The sequence below is a fragment of the Camelus dromedarius genome, chromosome 19, assembly GCF_036321535.1.
Source record: "Camelus dromedarius isolate mCamDro1 chromosome 19, mCamDro1.pat, whole genome shotgun sequence".
NCBI lineage: Eukaryota > Metazoa > Chordata > Mammalia > Artiodactyla > Camelidae > Camelus > Camelus dromedarius.
In genome coordinates this window covers 15869211-15885459 of record NC_087454.1, presented here as the reverse complement: position 1 = coordinate 15885459, position 16249 = coordinate 15869211, and positions in this window count along the sequence as shown.

Genomic DNA, 16249 nt, shown 5'->3' with positions numbered 1-16249 from the left:
GGACAGCAGCCAAGCAAAATAGTGAGCTAGAAGTGAGAGGCTGTATGATACAATAGTGATCGATGATCAGAAAGCAAATTGTAGCTTGATAAATTACTATAATGGGCAAAATTGGAATCATATCAAATTATTTTTCTAAAGGCTAAAAATGACATCACACAGACAAATAATTAAAATAAAGCAAAAGATAGCTAAGACCATGACAGGAAGTATAGAAATAGCAAAAAATATTGAATAACAACTGGATATTTAAGACATGACCTTTATTCAACTTAAAGCTTACTTTGCTTCATCAATAAATGTCTCATACAAAAGAAAGAGAGGAATCACTTTTCTTAAACCTTAGAACAGAAGCCCACAGATGAGCATATTTATTGAAAACATAACAATGAATCTCTCAAAAGACAGGGAAACAAGCCATATAGGTGAACCCATTTTTTAGGGGGAAGCAGACACTGTGCAATGTTTCACTTGATTAAATATTAAAGATGTTTTCTCACTAGTCATGCATCAAGAGTGCTTGAGTTTTCATTTGGCCTTTAACTACCAGCTACCTCCACTCTCCTTTCTGGCATTTTCTTGGCTGGCTTCTAGCTGGCAGATCTACCTTCCAGCTTTCCTATTGCCGTGAAGGTTTTCTAACTTTTGGAATCAAGTGCTGAAGCTGCAGTTTCCTAGGGTTAGGAAGCCAAGCCAGTTCCTCACTGACGAGAGCTTGTAACTCCCATTATAGCTCACGGGGACTCCGGGAGGCACTTTAAAATAGAATAGGCTCCCAAAGGAGTGTTTGTTTCTCACTCCTTTATCCTTTGAATGCCCCATTTAAGAGTAAAGTAAGGAATAAGTTTTTTTTTTCCCCTCTAATCTCTTAAAGATCCACACCTTTTATTTATACTTTGATAGTCTCTGAGTGAGAACATTGCAGAGATCTTGGAAAAAAATGGATTGCTATCTGATTAGCAAGGGAGCAGGGAATATGGCTTTAAATTTCTTTTAACATCTTTGCTCTCAAATTGGTAAGTATGCAGCTTCTCTCTCTGGAGGGCAACCCAAAACATCAATCCTCAGCATCCCTGTAACATTTGCAGTGCGCAAGTGGTGTCAGAGTGTTAGCAGCTGGAAATCTGTTACTATGGTTACCACCTATAAAAAGGTCACCTTCAGGAAATTCTTTCTGTGTGCAAGATAATATAGGGATAATGAAACTTCCTTTGGAGGGGATAAAGAACAGAGTTTGTTATGTAGCCCTGTAATTACCTACGTGGTTTTGGAACTCTGTATATTGTAATCAGTGCTCTGTATTTCAATAAGATGAACTGCATCAACCAGGTTTTTTCTAAGGTGGAGTTCCATAATAACACCAGCAATAACGTTCTGATGGCAAAGTAAGCTGTGGTGATGGAGGGACTGTAGTTTTTTTCTTCAGTGTGCAAATTACTTAAGTCAACTAATAATCATCCAAGGAAAGGAACTCTTTCTTGAGAAGGATTAGGCTTCTTGTAACTACTAAAAAAGAGTATTTGGCTGCATGTGCAATGTATTCTCAGTCAGATATGACTGAAATCTCTGAAACAGTAGTGAAATTTCAGCTTCTAAAATCTGGGAACCCTTTACATTTTCATCCTATCAAGTATCTGCATGGTCTCTGTCTGTTGTTAGAGATTTAGTCCAGTATTTCCCACTGAGAGGTTTATAACCACTTTTAAACTTCCTACTATGTCCATCAGATTTGCTTTTGGCCACAGTTAAAAATCCTGGCGATGATAAAGTTTGGTATCTATGAGTTCATGAACCGAAGGAAGAAGCTTAAGTCCCCTGTTTGTGGACACAGAACCTCTCCATTGAATTATGGCTTTTGTGCATCTACCTGGGCTGCCGTCTGTAGTCTGTCTCTATGAAATACACCCTCTGCAAAAGCTTCTCTCACTTACTGCCTCCACATGGCAGCATGAACAGGTGAAGGAATGTTTTGGGAATCAGTGATGAGCATGCACCTTTTCCCTTTGCAACTACAGCTAAATAAGCAAAAACGTCACTTTGGGAGAGGAACTTTTCCCTGTGTCATTTTTTAGAAATCTAGGTTGTCAAGTATGTAAAATATCCCATATTCATAGGAGAATTCCTTTTGTTGAGTTTTAGGGCAATTCTGTCCTTGCCCAGAAAGCAATACAGACCTTGACAATTCTTGAAAATCAGAGACTGGTATCTGAATGCAAAACTACACACTCCGGTCATTGGGCAGTGTTTCATTTACTATGTAAACCTCTGAAATACATGAAGCATGAATATTATTTTACTGTTTTCTGACTCCAGAGTTTCAAGAAGGGCCTTTTTCCCCCAGAAATAGTTCAAAAATTACTATTTTTCCTAAAAATTCTCATTTCCATACCTCCAGAGTTTCTACCAAAGAATATCCTTGTAACCTGAAGACAGGATAAATCCTAGGGACCTAGATGTAATATATGGAGAGAAACACATTTGCAAAGGCCTGCCACCAGCTGTCTTTTTGCTCATGGACTTGGATAGCAGTGGGATGATAGGATGAGAGGAAAGGATCTCAAAGGAATGACTTGAAACCCCATATCCTTAGAAGTTGAATCTAATGTTTGAGTGAGCCTTTTCTCCCTTGAATCTTCACACAGCAGAATGGTATTTCCACATATTCAATGCTTGTCTGGAAAGTTTTTGCAGTTCCCAGTACAAACACCACAATTCTTCACTTTCTTCTTCTTTTTCCTCATCATCACAGAGTTTTACTATAATTGAGTAGGCTTTTATTTATTCAGAGGTCATTAACTAGTCATTTCAACCATTTAGAACCACTGGGAATATAACTGAGAAACAATAAATAAGTTTAAAATATGTATGGAAACAATGGATATTGTAAAATGCCAGGCACCGAAGCAAACCCTTCAAGTTCTTGCTTAGATTCTATTCTGCATTTATGTTTTCTGAAAACCCAGATGCCCTTGTCATTTTAGATCAGAAGCAGATGACTTAGAGGCATGAAATTATAGCTACTAGAAACAAATATGAGGAAAGCAATAGCCAGTAAGAACAGGTATCTGAAACGTGAGGGAATCAAAGAAAATTACAAAAAAAAATGAGCCCCAAAAGAGTAATTTGAGACCATTTAGTAAAGGGACAAATGACTTGAAACAATACAATACCTCTTGAGGACACCACTTTTTAAGTGACAGATGAATAATGATAAATTTGGATGAAGAAAAAAACTATTTTATTTCTTTTGTGTAAAACACATTGTTACTTTTGTTTCCTAGGTCTACTTAAGAATTTAAACAAAGAAATATATATATATATATTATATATATATAAAATTTATTTTTAAAATTCCATTAAAAATATAGTCTAAAAATCACATGAGATAAATCTTATTTATCTGAGAACATTTCTTATGTGAATTATTTACCTATTTGTGCTGGAGGCATAAGTTTCCCACCCCAAAATTAAAATTAGTGAAGAAGTAATTCTTTGAGAAGTGTGGCACTGTTGGCTTTCTCTTCCCCTTAAGTCCTTAAATAATAAAATATATTTTTCCATATTTTATAAGATTTCAAGTTCCTTGTAATCAAGACCACTGTGATAGTGTTTGGGAAACAATTGTTGGAGTAAAATAGGACAAGCGCTTAGATTATGTTCTACTTCTTACGTTTGTATCATAATCCCTCTTACCTGTCCATGGCACTGCCCTTGCCATGAGGACCCAGTAGAAATCTGTGAAGGCTGTCGGAACCGTAGCAGGTTGTGTGTGTGAGTGTGGTTGAACACGTGGGCCTGAGTACGATGGCAGATGCTGTCAACAACAATTCGGCAAAAACAATCACCCCCAGCCCCAAAACACACACCCCAGCCTGTGCTCCCCTGGGTTTCAGAGTTCTACATGGCTGACTTTGGGAACTGCCTGTGCCTTGGAAAATTTTCTAGCCTTACCACTTACTAAATTTGCACCTGGTTCTTTACAACCGCTGTCCATGCTCCTCAATGTCAGTACCAACCTGAACCACTTTATTCTTTTATCTTTTTTGACCCAGACTAGTATTTATTTATCTACTTGCTTGAAACTATTTCACAAATTGAAGCATAGCTAATTTATAATATATTATTTTCAGGTGTTCAGCATAGTGATTCAGTATTTTGGCAGATTATACTCCATTATAAGTTATTACAAGATAATGGTTGTAATTCCCTGTGTTACACAATATATCCTTTTTGCTTTGTACTAGTATTTAGAGATTAAATGGATTTCAGTCACCTTAGGTCATACATATCCCAATCTCCATCTTATCTAATCGGTGCTGTCTTTAGGCATGGGGTGGAGGAGAAAATAGAGGACTATTCACATTACACCGAGGGCACTTCTAAACGTGATAAGAGTAGCAATAATAGGAACAATATAAAATAAATATGAAAAATTCAATAACAAAAGGGAAACAAAAATTCTACTCAGTGTTAAACAAAACATTCTAAACAGTACACACAGGTCACTCTGTTTCTGATACTAACTATTCTATATCCATTATCTAATTTAATATTCCTACATCCCTGTGAACTATTATTATTATTATCATCACCCTCTTAGAGATCGAGAAGCTTTTCAAGGAGCAGTTAAGCTACTTGCCCAAGGATGCTAAGTAACAGCAAAGGGATGCAAGCCTGAATGGGACTTACCATTTTTAACAGTGTTTTTTCCAGAAGTAACTGAGTCTGGAGACCACCTGACTAAGTTCACTGACCAGAAGCTAACAGAACACCTTTCAGCATCTTTAGATACATCGATTAATGAATAATAATCTTTATAGCAAATTTCTGTCCCCATACTGATACGTAGACTTCATACTTCACCACGAGGACTTTACAAATATAATTTTTTTAAATACTTTCAAATTATATAAGTATTAAAATTTATAATACTAAAGAGAACTATTTCATAATGAAAATATGTAAGCATACAGTTTGTGTTTATACTTTTACTAAAAATTCTTGTTCAACTAAAAGAATGACTTTCCACATGATTTGTTCTGCCTTCTAATATTAATAATTGATTTCAGACTTCTCAGGGTACTCGTGAGGTAAAAGTCACATGTAATCCTTGTATATATCGTATGTTTTCTTTTTTTTAAAAAATAGAAATGGGAAGGTGTAAGTGATACCATATCACCTAAAATATAGGTTGCAGCATGGAGAATTGTTGTTTTGATGCTGGAGAAACTTTTTCATGCTTAAGAGGGGATCATTGGCACGATGCTAATTTGACTGGCGTACGAAGGCATCAAGGTTATAGGCAGCTGAATACTACATTGCCCATGTTAGAGAGCAAAAAAAAAAAAAAGGAGAAAGGCATGGTTAAGTTGATGCCTACTACTATAGAAAGCAAGTGTTTGGATGGCATAGCAAGTTGTCATTCACAGATTGCAAATGTTCTAGAATAAACACTTTTAACAATTCATCAACTCTCGTGGAGAAAGGACTGGGCAGGAGTCATACAAACTGGATTCTGGTCCTGTTGTAGTCTCTGCCAAAGACTACTTAAGTGACCATGGCAAATCTCACATTTTTATGCCTTCACTTTTCTTTTTGGTAAAAGTAGGGATAGTTAAGATAGTCTTGCAAATTCCTTCGCATTCTAAAATTCTACAATTAAAACAAAAGATGACTTTAAATATTAACTTAAAAATTAGTCTAGTTGACACAACTAGAGTAGAACCAAAAATATTTTTACAGTTTACTTTAAGACACTATAGTTTAAAAAATATTCTAAAATATTCTAACTAGTGGATGTCAGTTATAGGAAGATGGAAACAGGCCAGCACTGCTTTCAAGGTCACAGCTTTTGGGGTCGGAGAGACTTGAGTTTTCCTGTCCTCACTCAGTGCTTTACTACCTATGTGACTTCGGAAAATTTAATTTTTCTAAGCTTTAGTAAGAAATAAAGAGAAACATTTCTCTTCGTATAGTGAAGAATGATTGAGACACACCATTAGAGATTAAACCTAGTGATGATCCTTTCAGCAATCATAATGAGCATTAACTAAAAAGTCTAAAAAGCTTCCTCCTATTGTGTAGATCAAATCTTTTTCTACAAAAGTGTTGCTTATATTTTTCAGGTAGGTATGACCATAACAATAAAAATGCTGGCAACTGCACTTCCTTTTGATTCGTTTCAAATGTGCTTGTGTGTGTCATATCAACAGGTATCAAAAAGTATGTGTTACAAGCAGGATGTTGTCAGAGTAATTGTTATTGATGGGTGACATGTATAGTTGTGATTCCTGTAACAAGGACTATGGTCTCCATAATGTTCTAGCCAAGCCCAGCTAGTCTAAGTGCAATTGGTTGAATGACAACATTGAGAACTGCTTTCTCTCTTTGAGAAAAGCACATAATAGTATTTTCAAAAGACAGCCATCAAGTAAACGATATTTGTCTCTCTTGAAAATATGAGGTTGACAACTCTGAAGGCTGGCATTATAGATTTATCACCAGAACAACTGAGGTTTGGTAAGAATAAGCGTCAGTATTGCCTTGCTAATGTGCTTTACACTTGAATGACTAAATGGTCGAAACTGACTAAAATGGCCAGGGTCTGAAAGTGTTTTATCTTTCTGAAAAATTTTTTATTTCTCTTTTCTTCTGAAATATACTATTTGTACAAAGTCGTAGTTCTGTGGACTGTTTTAGACAAACATTTCATTGTATGAAAAGCCTCTTAACATTTCCCCAGCTAAAATCATTGCTTCTGTTCTTAGAGTGCTCCACCTGGCCAAGAATTCCTAAATGGGTGAGTTCCATTTCTCATTTCTCTTTTAAATTTCACTTTGACATTTCAAACTGTGTGTGCAAATATCCTTATCTTGATATGGCATTTTTGTACATTGATTCTGTCATTATCTTAACTTGTTTTAATTCTAATCCAGAAATCTTCAGAGGAACCAAAGTAGTATTAATTAATTCAAACAATTACGCAAAGGCATGTGAAGCCTGTACTCAAAAAGTTATAATCTCCGCCTCCACTGAATCTAGACTCCGCAATAGTGGAGGGACTCCACAATAGTGAATTTCACTGTTTTGAATCATAAATTGAGGGCATTTAAAATTTTTGCCTATTCAAAATTTTGCCAAATTAAACATTATTTTAATTTTATCTTTCAGTCTGTTTATATTTATTGTTAGTCATTTATGTATAATTTTACATTTATTTCTATAACTGTCTGGTCTTATTGATGTCAGTTCATTTTATTGCTCTTTTGTAGTATTAATCCTTTTTTATTTTTTATACATCATCTTTTCTTTGACTTTTTCTCCCAATATTTTGGAGTGCTTATTTGCTATTCTTAAAAGCCTCTTTTAGTCTGCATTTTTTTCTCATTGCTGATCATGAATAAAATACATATTTTTTGAGTCTTCACCAAAGCAAGAAATTTCATGTGTTTTTTGCCCCTCTCCATTCATACTGTTTTATTTTTTAATCTGTCTTAAAATTCAGATTATTACTCAAATTAAATATTTTACTTAATGATTTTACTTTTTGAGAAATCGTATTTGGTTTTTCATTTACTCACCAGATCAAAATAATTATTTTGACCTAACTTGATGTTTAACCAGCTTTCATGCTCACTGTCCTTTCATACTCTGACTTCCCCTTCTTGAATGCAATTGTTTCCTTCATTCCAAGGTCAAAGTACATATTCAGTTTTAAAAGTTTTCAAGGATGAATACTTTCTGAATCTTGAAAATATCTTCCTTTGCCTTCACACATTGTCTGGATATAAAGTTTATTAGTCTCAATCTTTCCTCTCAAAACTCTATAAAAATTGTTCCACTATTTGTAGGCACTTTTATTTTTATTTGTTTGATTGCTTATAATATTTATTTGCTTGATTGCTTGTAGAATTCTTTATCTATAGCCATGTAATTTCAAATATTTATCTTGGAGGTAGCTAATTATTTGGAGCAAGAATTTCTGGTCTATGTTTATAGGTCTTTTCTAAGTTTATGAAAGCATGCTCCTTTTAAGTTAGAAGGGAGAGATAAAGGATTTTCCTACTTCTTTATAAAGTCTTGTTAATGAAGAATCATGTGGCTACATGTTGCAACCTACTTTGTGTGAGTTTCTTTCTATCTAGTTTAATTTGTTTCTGGAATAATTTTATTTATTTATTTATCATTTATTTATTAATGTTAATAAATAAATCAATAACATATTATTTATTTATTTATTTTGATTTTCAGTGGTATTTTAACTCCCTTGTTTTCACTGTAATTCCCTAAGCATTTTAGTGAGCTTTTAGGAGCTGATAGGCAGAAGTGATTTTCTGAAAAAGAAGTCTACAAATACTGAATATGAGTGACTTGTCAAAAGGCAGTCAGGATTAAAGAAATGAAAATTGTTGCATTTTTTAATCTCATGATGTCACATTTCAAATCGAAGATCCAATATTCATAAAAGTTTAGGCTAAGTGTAGCATAAGTGATAAAGTGAGCCAAATGAACAGCAGAAGAATGCAGCTGTCAAATTAGCTCATCCCTCTACCTACTCTCAATGTACCCTAATTATAACCACACAGGAAACCCTCCCTCTATTTACCATTCCCTGAGTCGATGTAGGTTTTCACATTCCCATCAACTCCTATTATTCCTTAAAGGTGATGTACTTCTACCAGTATCTACTGGTAAACTTTTAAGAGTCACTAGAAGGTTGAAAACAATTGCATTTCCTATGAATCCCAAGATGGAAAATAACATTTTATTTTTTGTTATAGTAAACTTTCCTAAAAGATCAAAAATTTTCAAAGCAAAAACAATCACTTTTTTTCTAGGGGGAAAATAAATAGATGAATATTCATACCATCATCAATTAGGGAGCTACTTCTTTAGATTTACATTCATGCCAAGAATAATAAAAGAAATTGGTAAAACAATCTCACATAAATTAAAATCTGCACTCTCACTCCTAAGGTTAGTCCTGTCTCTTAGTTTGTGGCCCTTCTGGATTCTCAGTCAAAAGTGCAGGTGTTTATCAACATCTCTCCTGGCTGGCTGAGTCTGAACTTCAACTTTTTTGGGCACTAGGTGGCACCTGAAATCACTGCTCAGATCTCCAGGCAACCAGTGGCCCTTCTCTGCTGGACCTGTTGGCATCTTGTGCTGCTCGTGTGTAGCTTTGATGGGGGTCTTAAACCCCAGTGGAATTTTTATGCCAATATTAATGGGTTCTTTCTGCAGTTCCTCCCCTCTAATACCCTATCCTTCGAATCTCAGCTGCATGGCAGCACCTAACTCTGATCTATGTCTCTTCCACTGTATTAGAATACCTCTTTTTGCCCTCAGGACAGCTGGGTAATGGGATTTGGGAAACATCTCCTGTATGTCCCTGCCCAATGCCTGCAAACTATTGTTTTATATATATTGTTCAGTTTTTATGGTTGTTTATGGCAGTAGTTAAGTTGTATATCAGCTATTTCTGAAAAACTTTCCTTGAGCATGAACTTATAATATTACTATAACCTTGCCCACTATTTTTCATCATTCTCTTATCATACTATTCTGTTCTTTGTTTTAATAACCCACATCACTATCTGAAATTTTCTCAATTATTTAATTGTTTGTTTGTTTGTTTCCTTATTCATCTTCTGTCTGCCCCAGTGGAATGTAAGTTACATGAGCTCCATCTCCATGGATTATGAGATCTCATCTGTCCTGTTAAATGCAATAGCTTCACAGCTAATAGACTCTCTGGCATGTAGGAGACACTAAAGAAATATTTGTTGAATGAATGTTCATTATTTTATTTTGACTAATAAGTATCATCTAAAATTGCATAAATTTGAATTCTAAACTAGATAAACAAGCTAACTTCAAGATCTGTCATATCCATGTATTGAAGACAGAGTGGAAAAAAAAACTTGTTTTCATTTCCTTTCCAGTCCACATTGAAGCATAGTATTTTATATGAGGGATTAAATCTTCTTGAAATACATAAACACTTATATTTTTATTTCTTTAAAAAATTGATTAAAGGTCATTTCCTTGCACAGCTAGTCTGTGTCACTTTTACAATATGAAGTATCTCTTTAATTTCATAACTAATACTTTGTATTTTAGTTTTTCTTATTCCCCTCAAATTTGGGGGGACATGAAAGTAGCTTTGTGAGGACCATATGGAAGTGCACGGTCATGATTCTCCCCTGTGCTTGTTTGTTGTATCTTTGTACATGTGTAAAGATTTGTAGACGAAACACTGTATAGATAGTCTGGCTGAAAACATAAAACCTCTCTGGCCCGCAGAGGGGAATAATAAATCAGTGATATTAAAATCTTCCTACAATGCATTTCTTATGTCAGAAAGATACAAGCCAGCATAAAGACCCTTCTCATTGAGAGAATGCTCCTAGATCGGTGTGCAGCTAGAAATTTTAATAGGGAACATGCATCTTTTGGTAATAAAAGGTGTTAATAAAGAACAAGATAGCACAGATTAGTTTGTTCTGTTCTTTCTCTGGAAGAAAAAGTTCCTGGAACAGAGTCTTTGTGAATAGGCTACATGGAATTGCTGACAAAGCCTAGATAATTGCAAATGAATGAAAATGAATACAAACCTCCCTTTAAAAGGAGTAATTCATTAAATGGAAGGGGACCATGGATACTGAATGGAAGATAAGGTATTGGGATACAACATAATGGAATACAATATAATGTAATGCTTATAAATTATAGATTATAGAATGGAATGGATGGTTTTGGTGGCATTGAAGAACCTATGAAAGAAAAAGATGACTTAAGATCTTGATCTTCCAACTCAAGACTAAGATGGGGAAAGAAAAAGCCTTATGGTGAGCATAAAGGAAAAGGCAATTATGAATGACTGAGATCAGAAAGACCTGATTTATTTTTTTCTTTTAAACTATGTTTTAGGTTAGAACATTAGTTGGGAAGACTGGGACCCTGAAGTTTATAGTGTGGATATATAGAAATACTTAGAAGAGAATAAGGCATTTCAACCCTTTAACCTATCTGAAATCTATTTGCTAGTGGAAGCATCACTTCCTACCCTCCTCAGGAATCAACCATCCTTTATATAAAACACTAAGGACAGTCAACTTATAAGCAAAGTGATACCTATTCTGCTAAGGATTCTCACCCATAATGCTCTTTCACCTACAAATGTGAGTTTATGTAATCCCTTGAGAATGGTATTAAGAGCCATCATTTTGGGCATAAAGGAATTCATATAATAGTTACTCCTGTACACAGCTACCAAAGGCCAAAAATACAAACACGAAGACAATCATTGTCATTACTAGATTTTCTTCTTTCCAAAAAGAAGTTGATACTTGTGAAAAACATGAAAGGTTTTTTTCTCCCAAAAAGAAATTGACATAATATTGGTTATAATCTCAACTGTAATTCCGGAAGGATATTCTATGTTCGTCTGAATTCAATGCATTAATTTTTGTTTAGAATTTAACTTACTTTGAATGGGTGTGATTAACCTAATCTCAGGCAAATTTCCAGAAGGGGAAGAAAGAAGCAGTTACTTGCTACTCTTTGAATTACTGCTTAGTGATTTTCAGTTAAGGGGGTTCCCTTGGTTTATTTTGTGAAATATTTCAACCACACACTGTGGGTAGAGGGCATAGAATTTCCTTATGAAATGCTAACAAAGAATCCTGCATATTATATATAAGTAAGTTGAAGAGACCAAATTCATGAGATGATAAATTATAGTAAACGTCTTTATGCAAGAAACGTTTTTGTCATTTTAAATTTATTTTTTGAAATACTTAGGTATAATGTCAATTCTTAGCTCAAAATTATTTTTTTTCTGATGTGTACAAGAAGTAGAATTTTGTTATCCAAATGTAAACAAGCAAGAAGGAATGTATTAGAATTAACAAATGTGTGCTGCCTTGAGCTCTTTTGAAAAGCCTCTGTGAAGCTGATATAGTATGTGTTTATTAATTCAGTTTTTTTTTTCATTTAACAAAACATTTATTGAGCCCTTTATATGTGTTTGGGGGATCTTTAGAAATAAATAAAGCATGGGCTCAACCTTCAAGGACTTTCAGGCTAGTAAAGGAGACAAAGTGTGTACATGTTAAGTATAAAATGGGTATAAGTAATAAGTGGTATGAAAGAACCATAAAAAATTACTTATTTTCCTGAACTTCCATAACTTTGTACTTTGTTGAAGAAGTAAGGCTACTACTATTCCTTGGATGAGGAGAAAGTTAATTTCAAAAGGGAAGGTAGACAGATTTAAAAATGAAAACTTTTATAAATCAAATAACAGAGAAGCAGAAGGCAAATAAAAATCTTGGAAACTATTTACAATGAATCAATATAAAAGGGTTTATAGCAATAATATGTAAAGATCTTTTACAATTGTTAAGCAAATACTAAAAATATCACTAAAAGTTTAACAAAAGATGTAAACAAAAATCCACTGACAAATATCAGTCTATAAAATTAAACTTATCAACTAATTAATACAGCTACATAATATAGCTTTTTGCTTATGAGAACAATATAGATATTTTTGATAAAAGGTTGCACTCAATGTTGACAAAGATGACGTAAAGTAAGTATCTCTGGGTGAGTCTGAATTCCTGTAACAGTTAAGAAAATATTTTCAGTATCTACTGAAAGTATAAAATTTTCATATCCAGCAATTATGCTGTTTTCCTCTGTAGCCTAAGGAATTAATCATGAACATGATCAGATTTACACACAAACATGTTTAATGATTAGAGGAAACCTTAGTGTTTAACGATAGAGGAAGTGTCCATCAATTCCTTGAAATGTCAGACAGCCATTAATACTGCATGTGTGTGTACTTGTGTATGTTTATACACAGAGAAAGTAAGGAATAAACTATACATGGCTGATACAACCTCATTTCCGTATCTGACCATGAAGCCTTAGAATTTGCTGATAGATTCTTCTTTCAGTACCCGTTTTATATCTCCTTCACCTTAGAGCAAGCCTTAGCTAATTAGTATTCTTTACTTAGATGGGTGACTGAGACTTTATTTCTGGAGGGTCTGAATTCTCAGGTGTTTGTTTGTTCATTTTTTGAAAAGGGGTTGTTGTAATATTCCATTTACTTTTACTCTTGGACATAGAGATACTAACAGATACCCTAGAGAAGATGTTGGCCTCCATGTATAGTTTTCTTGCCCAATTTCCTTGATGATTAAAGTCAATCATTCTAACCAGTAATATAATCCTCCCTTTTGCCTGTGGGTTCAATGGAATGTGGAACCCAAATGACCAGGTAGCAGCCTTAACTTTCAATTTGATAGAAGCCTCCTTGCTGTCCCTCAAAGGGAGCATTGCCCTGCTGGAAGAATAGACATCCAAAGCAGAAGAGTTCAAAATTCCATGGAGAGGAATCAAAAACTCTCTGAATGGGTTTTAGGTGTAAGGATAAGAAGAGACACTTCCATCCCTTGATCCTTGGGCCCATGAATTCCAGCAGTGGGAGAGACAGCACTCTCCTAATGGAGTATTTAAAGAATAAATCAATCTATTTGGGGTATGTGGGCACATCTCTGCTCACGACACATGTGCCACCTGAAGCCTCTGTACATGGAGATGTGACCATCTCTGTGTGCAAAATAATTTGAAGGGTTTTGATAGGAAGTAGGAAAGAGGTTTTGATAGGAATACATCACTAAAGAGAAAGCCTTTATTTCTAACAAAGTGATTTTCCTATCCTCTTCTCTCTACACAGAGTAGAAACCTCCATTCAGGTTAAACCCATGTCTACTGCCTTTACCTGGTTAAAGAAGTAATTGCTTGTAGCTATTCTAAATTCACCATTTCTCTCCCCTCTCTTTCAGATACTGAATACTCCCTTTTTCTAATGTGTGGACTACCATTCAGAGGTGCTACAATTGGATTTAATGTCAGCAGACCAGATAACTTTTGTGTCATAAGTGAGCCCTGGGTGTCCATATAATCTCTGGGTTAAAGTACTACTTTTCCCTCTCAACTCCTTCCTGTTTGTAAAATGACACTATATCCAAGATGATGATCCTGCTTCTATTTCTACTCCACATAGAATTTACTTGATCTGGTACCTCAACTTTTCTCTGGTGGTTGAACTCAGTTCAGAACCCAGTTCTGATATGGAGTAGCAGTTTCCAGGTCTTCATCCAAATTATTGGATCTAATGCTTCATTTCTCTCTGGCTAGGGTACTGCCATTAGTGAACAGGTCTCCCCAAACCTATTCATCACCTGCTTAACTTCCAGCTGTGCTCATAATCTGGAATTTTCCAGTGCTGTCTGCATTGGCTAGATCTGGCTTTCTGAGATTTGCGTTTGCCTGACCATACTTGAGTTTAGCTTATCAACAAGACACTTTACACTAGAAATGTACCTTCTGCAACACATTTTGCTTCTCTGATCTGAGGTTTCTTCCAAAATGAAAGCAAAACACAATTAACCGAAGAAATGACTTACTTAAGGTAAAACTTGTTTTGCACTAGATGGGCTTATTAAATAGTCCATTTTGTTTCAAAATTAAAGAAACCGAGTGTCATAATGTCTTTTTAAGTCTTAATTTTTAGCTCTTAAATTTGCACAGCCATTTTAGGTTCTCCTTTGCCCAAATATAGTTGCGCCATATGACTTCACATGTCTCTTTACAACACAACCTATGAAATATTTCCTGTGCTATTACACAACCAGTGTTTTCCTATCATTTGTGAGATATAATATGGAGCTGTTAAAACTAATTATCTATTAGGTGATATCTCATTGCCTACTTGAAAAGTGCAAAAAGATTAACATTTTTAAATTAAACCAGATCTACACAGAGAAGATTAATTCTTTAACTTGCCAACAAGAAGTCATCACATTATTAATGTAATAAACAAAGAAAATTGCTTCTATAAGACAGGATGATAATGACTGATACTTTGCCAAAACATCAGAATATAGTAGAGGGTAGTGATGACAATATTCATAGCTGTTATCCAGATACAATTTTTTTAAGTTGGTCTCAATTATTATACCATTATCCAGCTATTAATTTACAAATTCTGGAAAGAGTTCATATTCAGATATCACTGATATATGTAAATGACGTCAGAAGACTAAGTCTGCATTGAGAGTACTCCAGACACTTGTCATCACTTTCATCAGGATATAGTACAGGCTGTCAGTTGTCATGACCCAGAAGATGAGGTGCTTATAACCTTTTCCAGAGCTTAAATATTCATCATGAGCTCATCCTTGTGATTGTACTTAGAGATATGAAAAGATGTTAGATCCATCTCTAAAGAAAATGTTATGACAATCTGACAGCCATGAAAACAAATATGTCAGTAGCACAGGTGAGAGTAAAGGGGAAAAGACTATCATAGCTGTATAGGAGAAAAGGATAGTCAGACAAATTGCTCTTCTGTCAAACACACACACAAAGTTAAAGTCACTGTCTTATTTTAGTTCAAATTTACTTTTTCATTTAAATTATGGTTGGCTTCTTTACTAAAATTTTAGTGCAGACATTTTAGGAAAGTATAAAGAAGAAAATTAAAATTACCTCTATTGTCACGTCTTTGAAGATGTTTCCTTTCTTCTGGTTTATAATGTGTTACAAATAAGTAATTTTACTTTAGAAAGTAGTTGTATAAAAGTGAAGCTAGACACAAAAGAACATAATAAATATTACATTTATTTGCAATGTCTATGTTAGATGAAGTCAAAGAGACAAAAAAGAGATTAGTGATTTCTAGGAACTGTGGAGAAGGGAGAATAGGAAGTGAGTACTAATGGATATGAGGCTTATTTTGGGGGGTAATGAAATATTGTTATATTACATACTGGTGATCATTGTACAACTCTATGAATATAATAAATTCCACTGATTGTACACTTTAACTGGGTGAATTTTAAGGTATGTGAATCATATCTCAGGACAGCTGTCATAAAAATAAATATGAAGCAAAGTTATTTTCAAATAAATATAAACTAAAAGCATTTATAACAGTTAATAACAGGTAGTTATCAGGTAAAAGTAAGATGATGCTTATGGAAGTATTGATATGCAAGAAATAATAAAAAGCAATGAACAGAGTAAATATTTGCTTTTGTAAATCTAAACTATAAAAACAAAAATTTCTTTAGGTAAATCAACTCTGTTAAATAATTTATTAAACAAGCAGAATATTTTTGAGTTTAATCAAGAGGATGAAAAGGACAAATATACAAATCTAATTGGT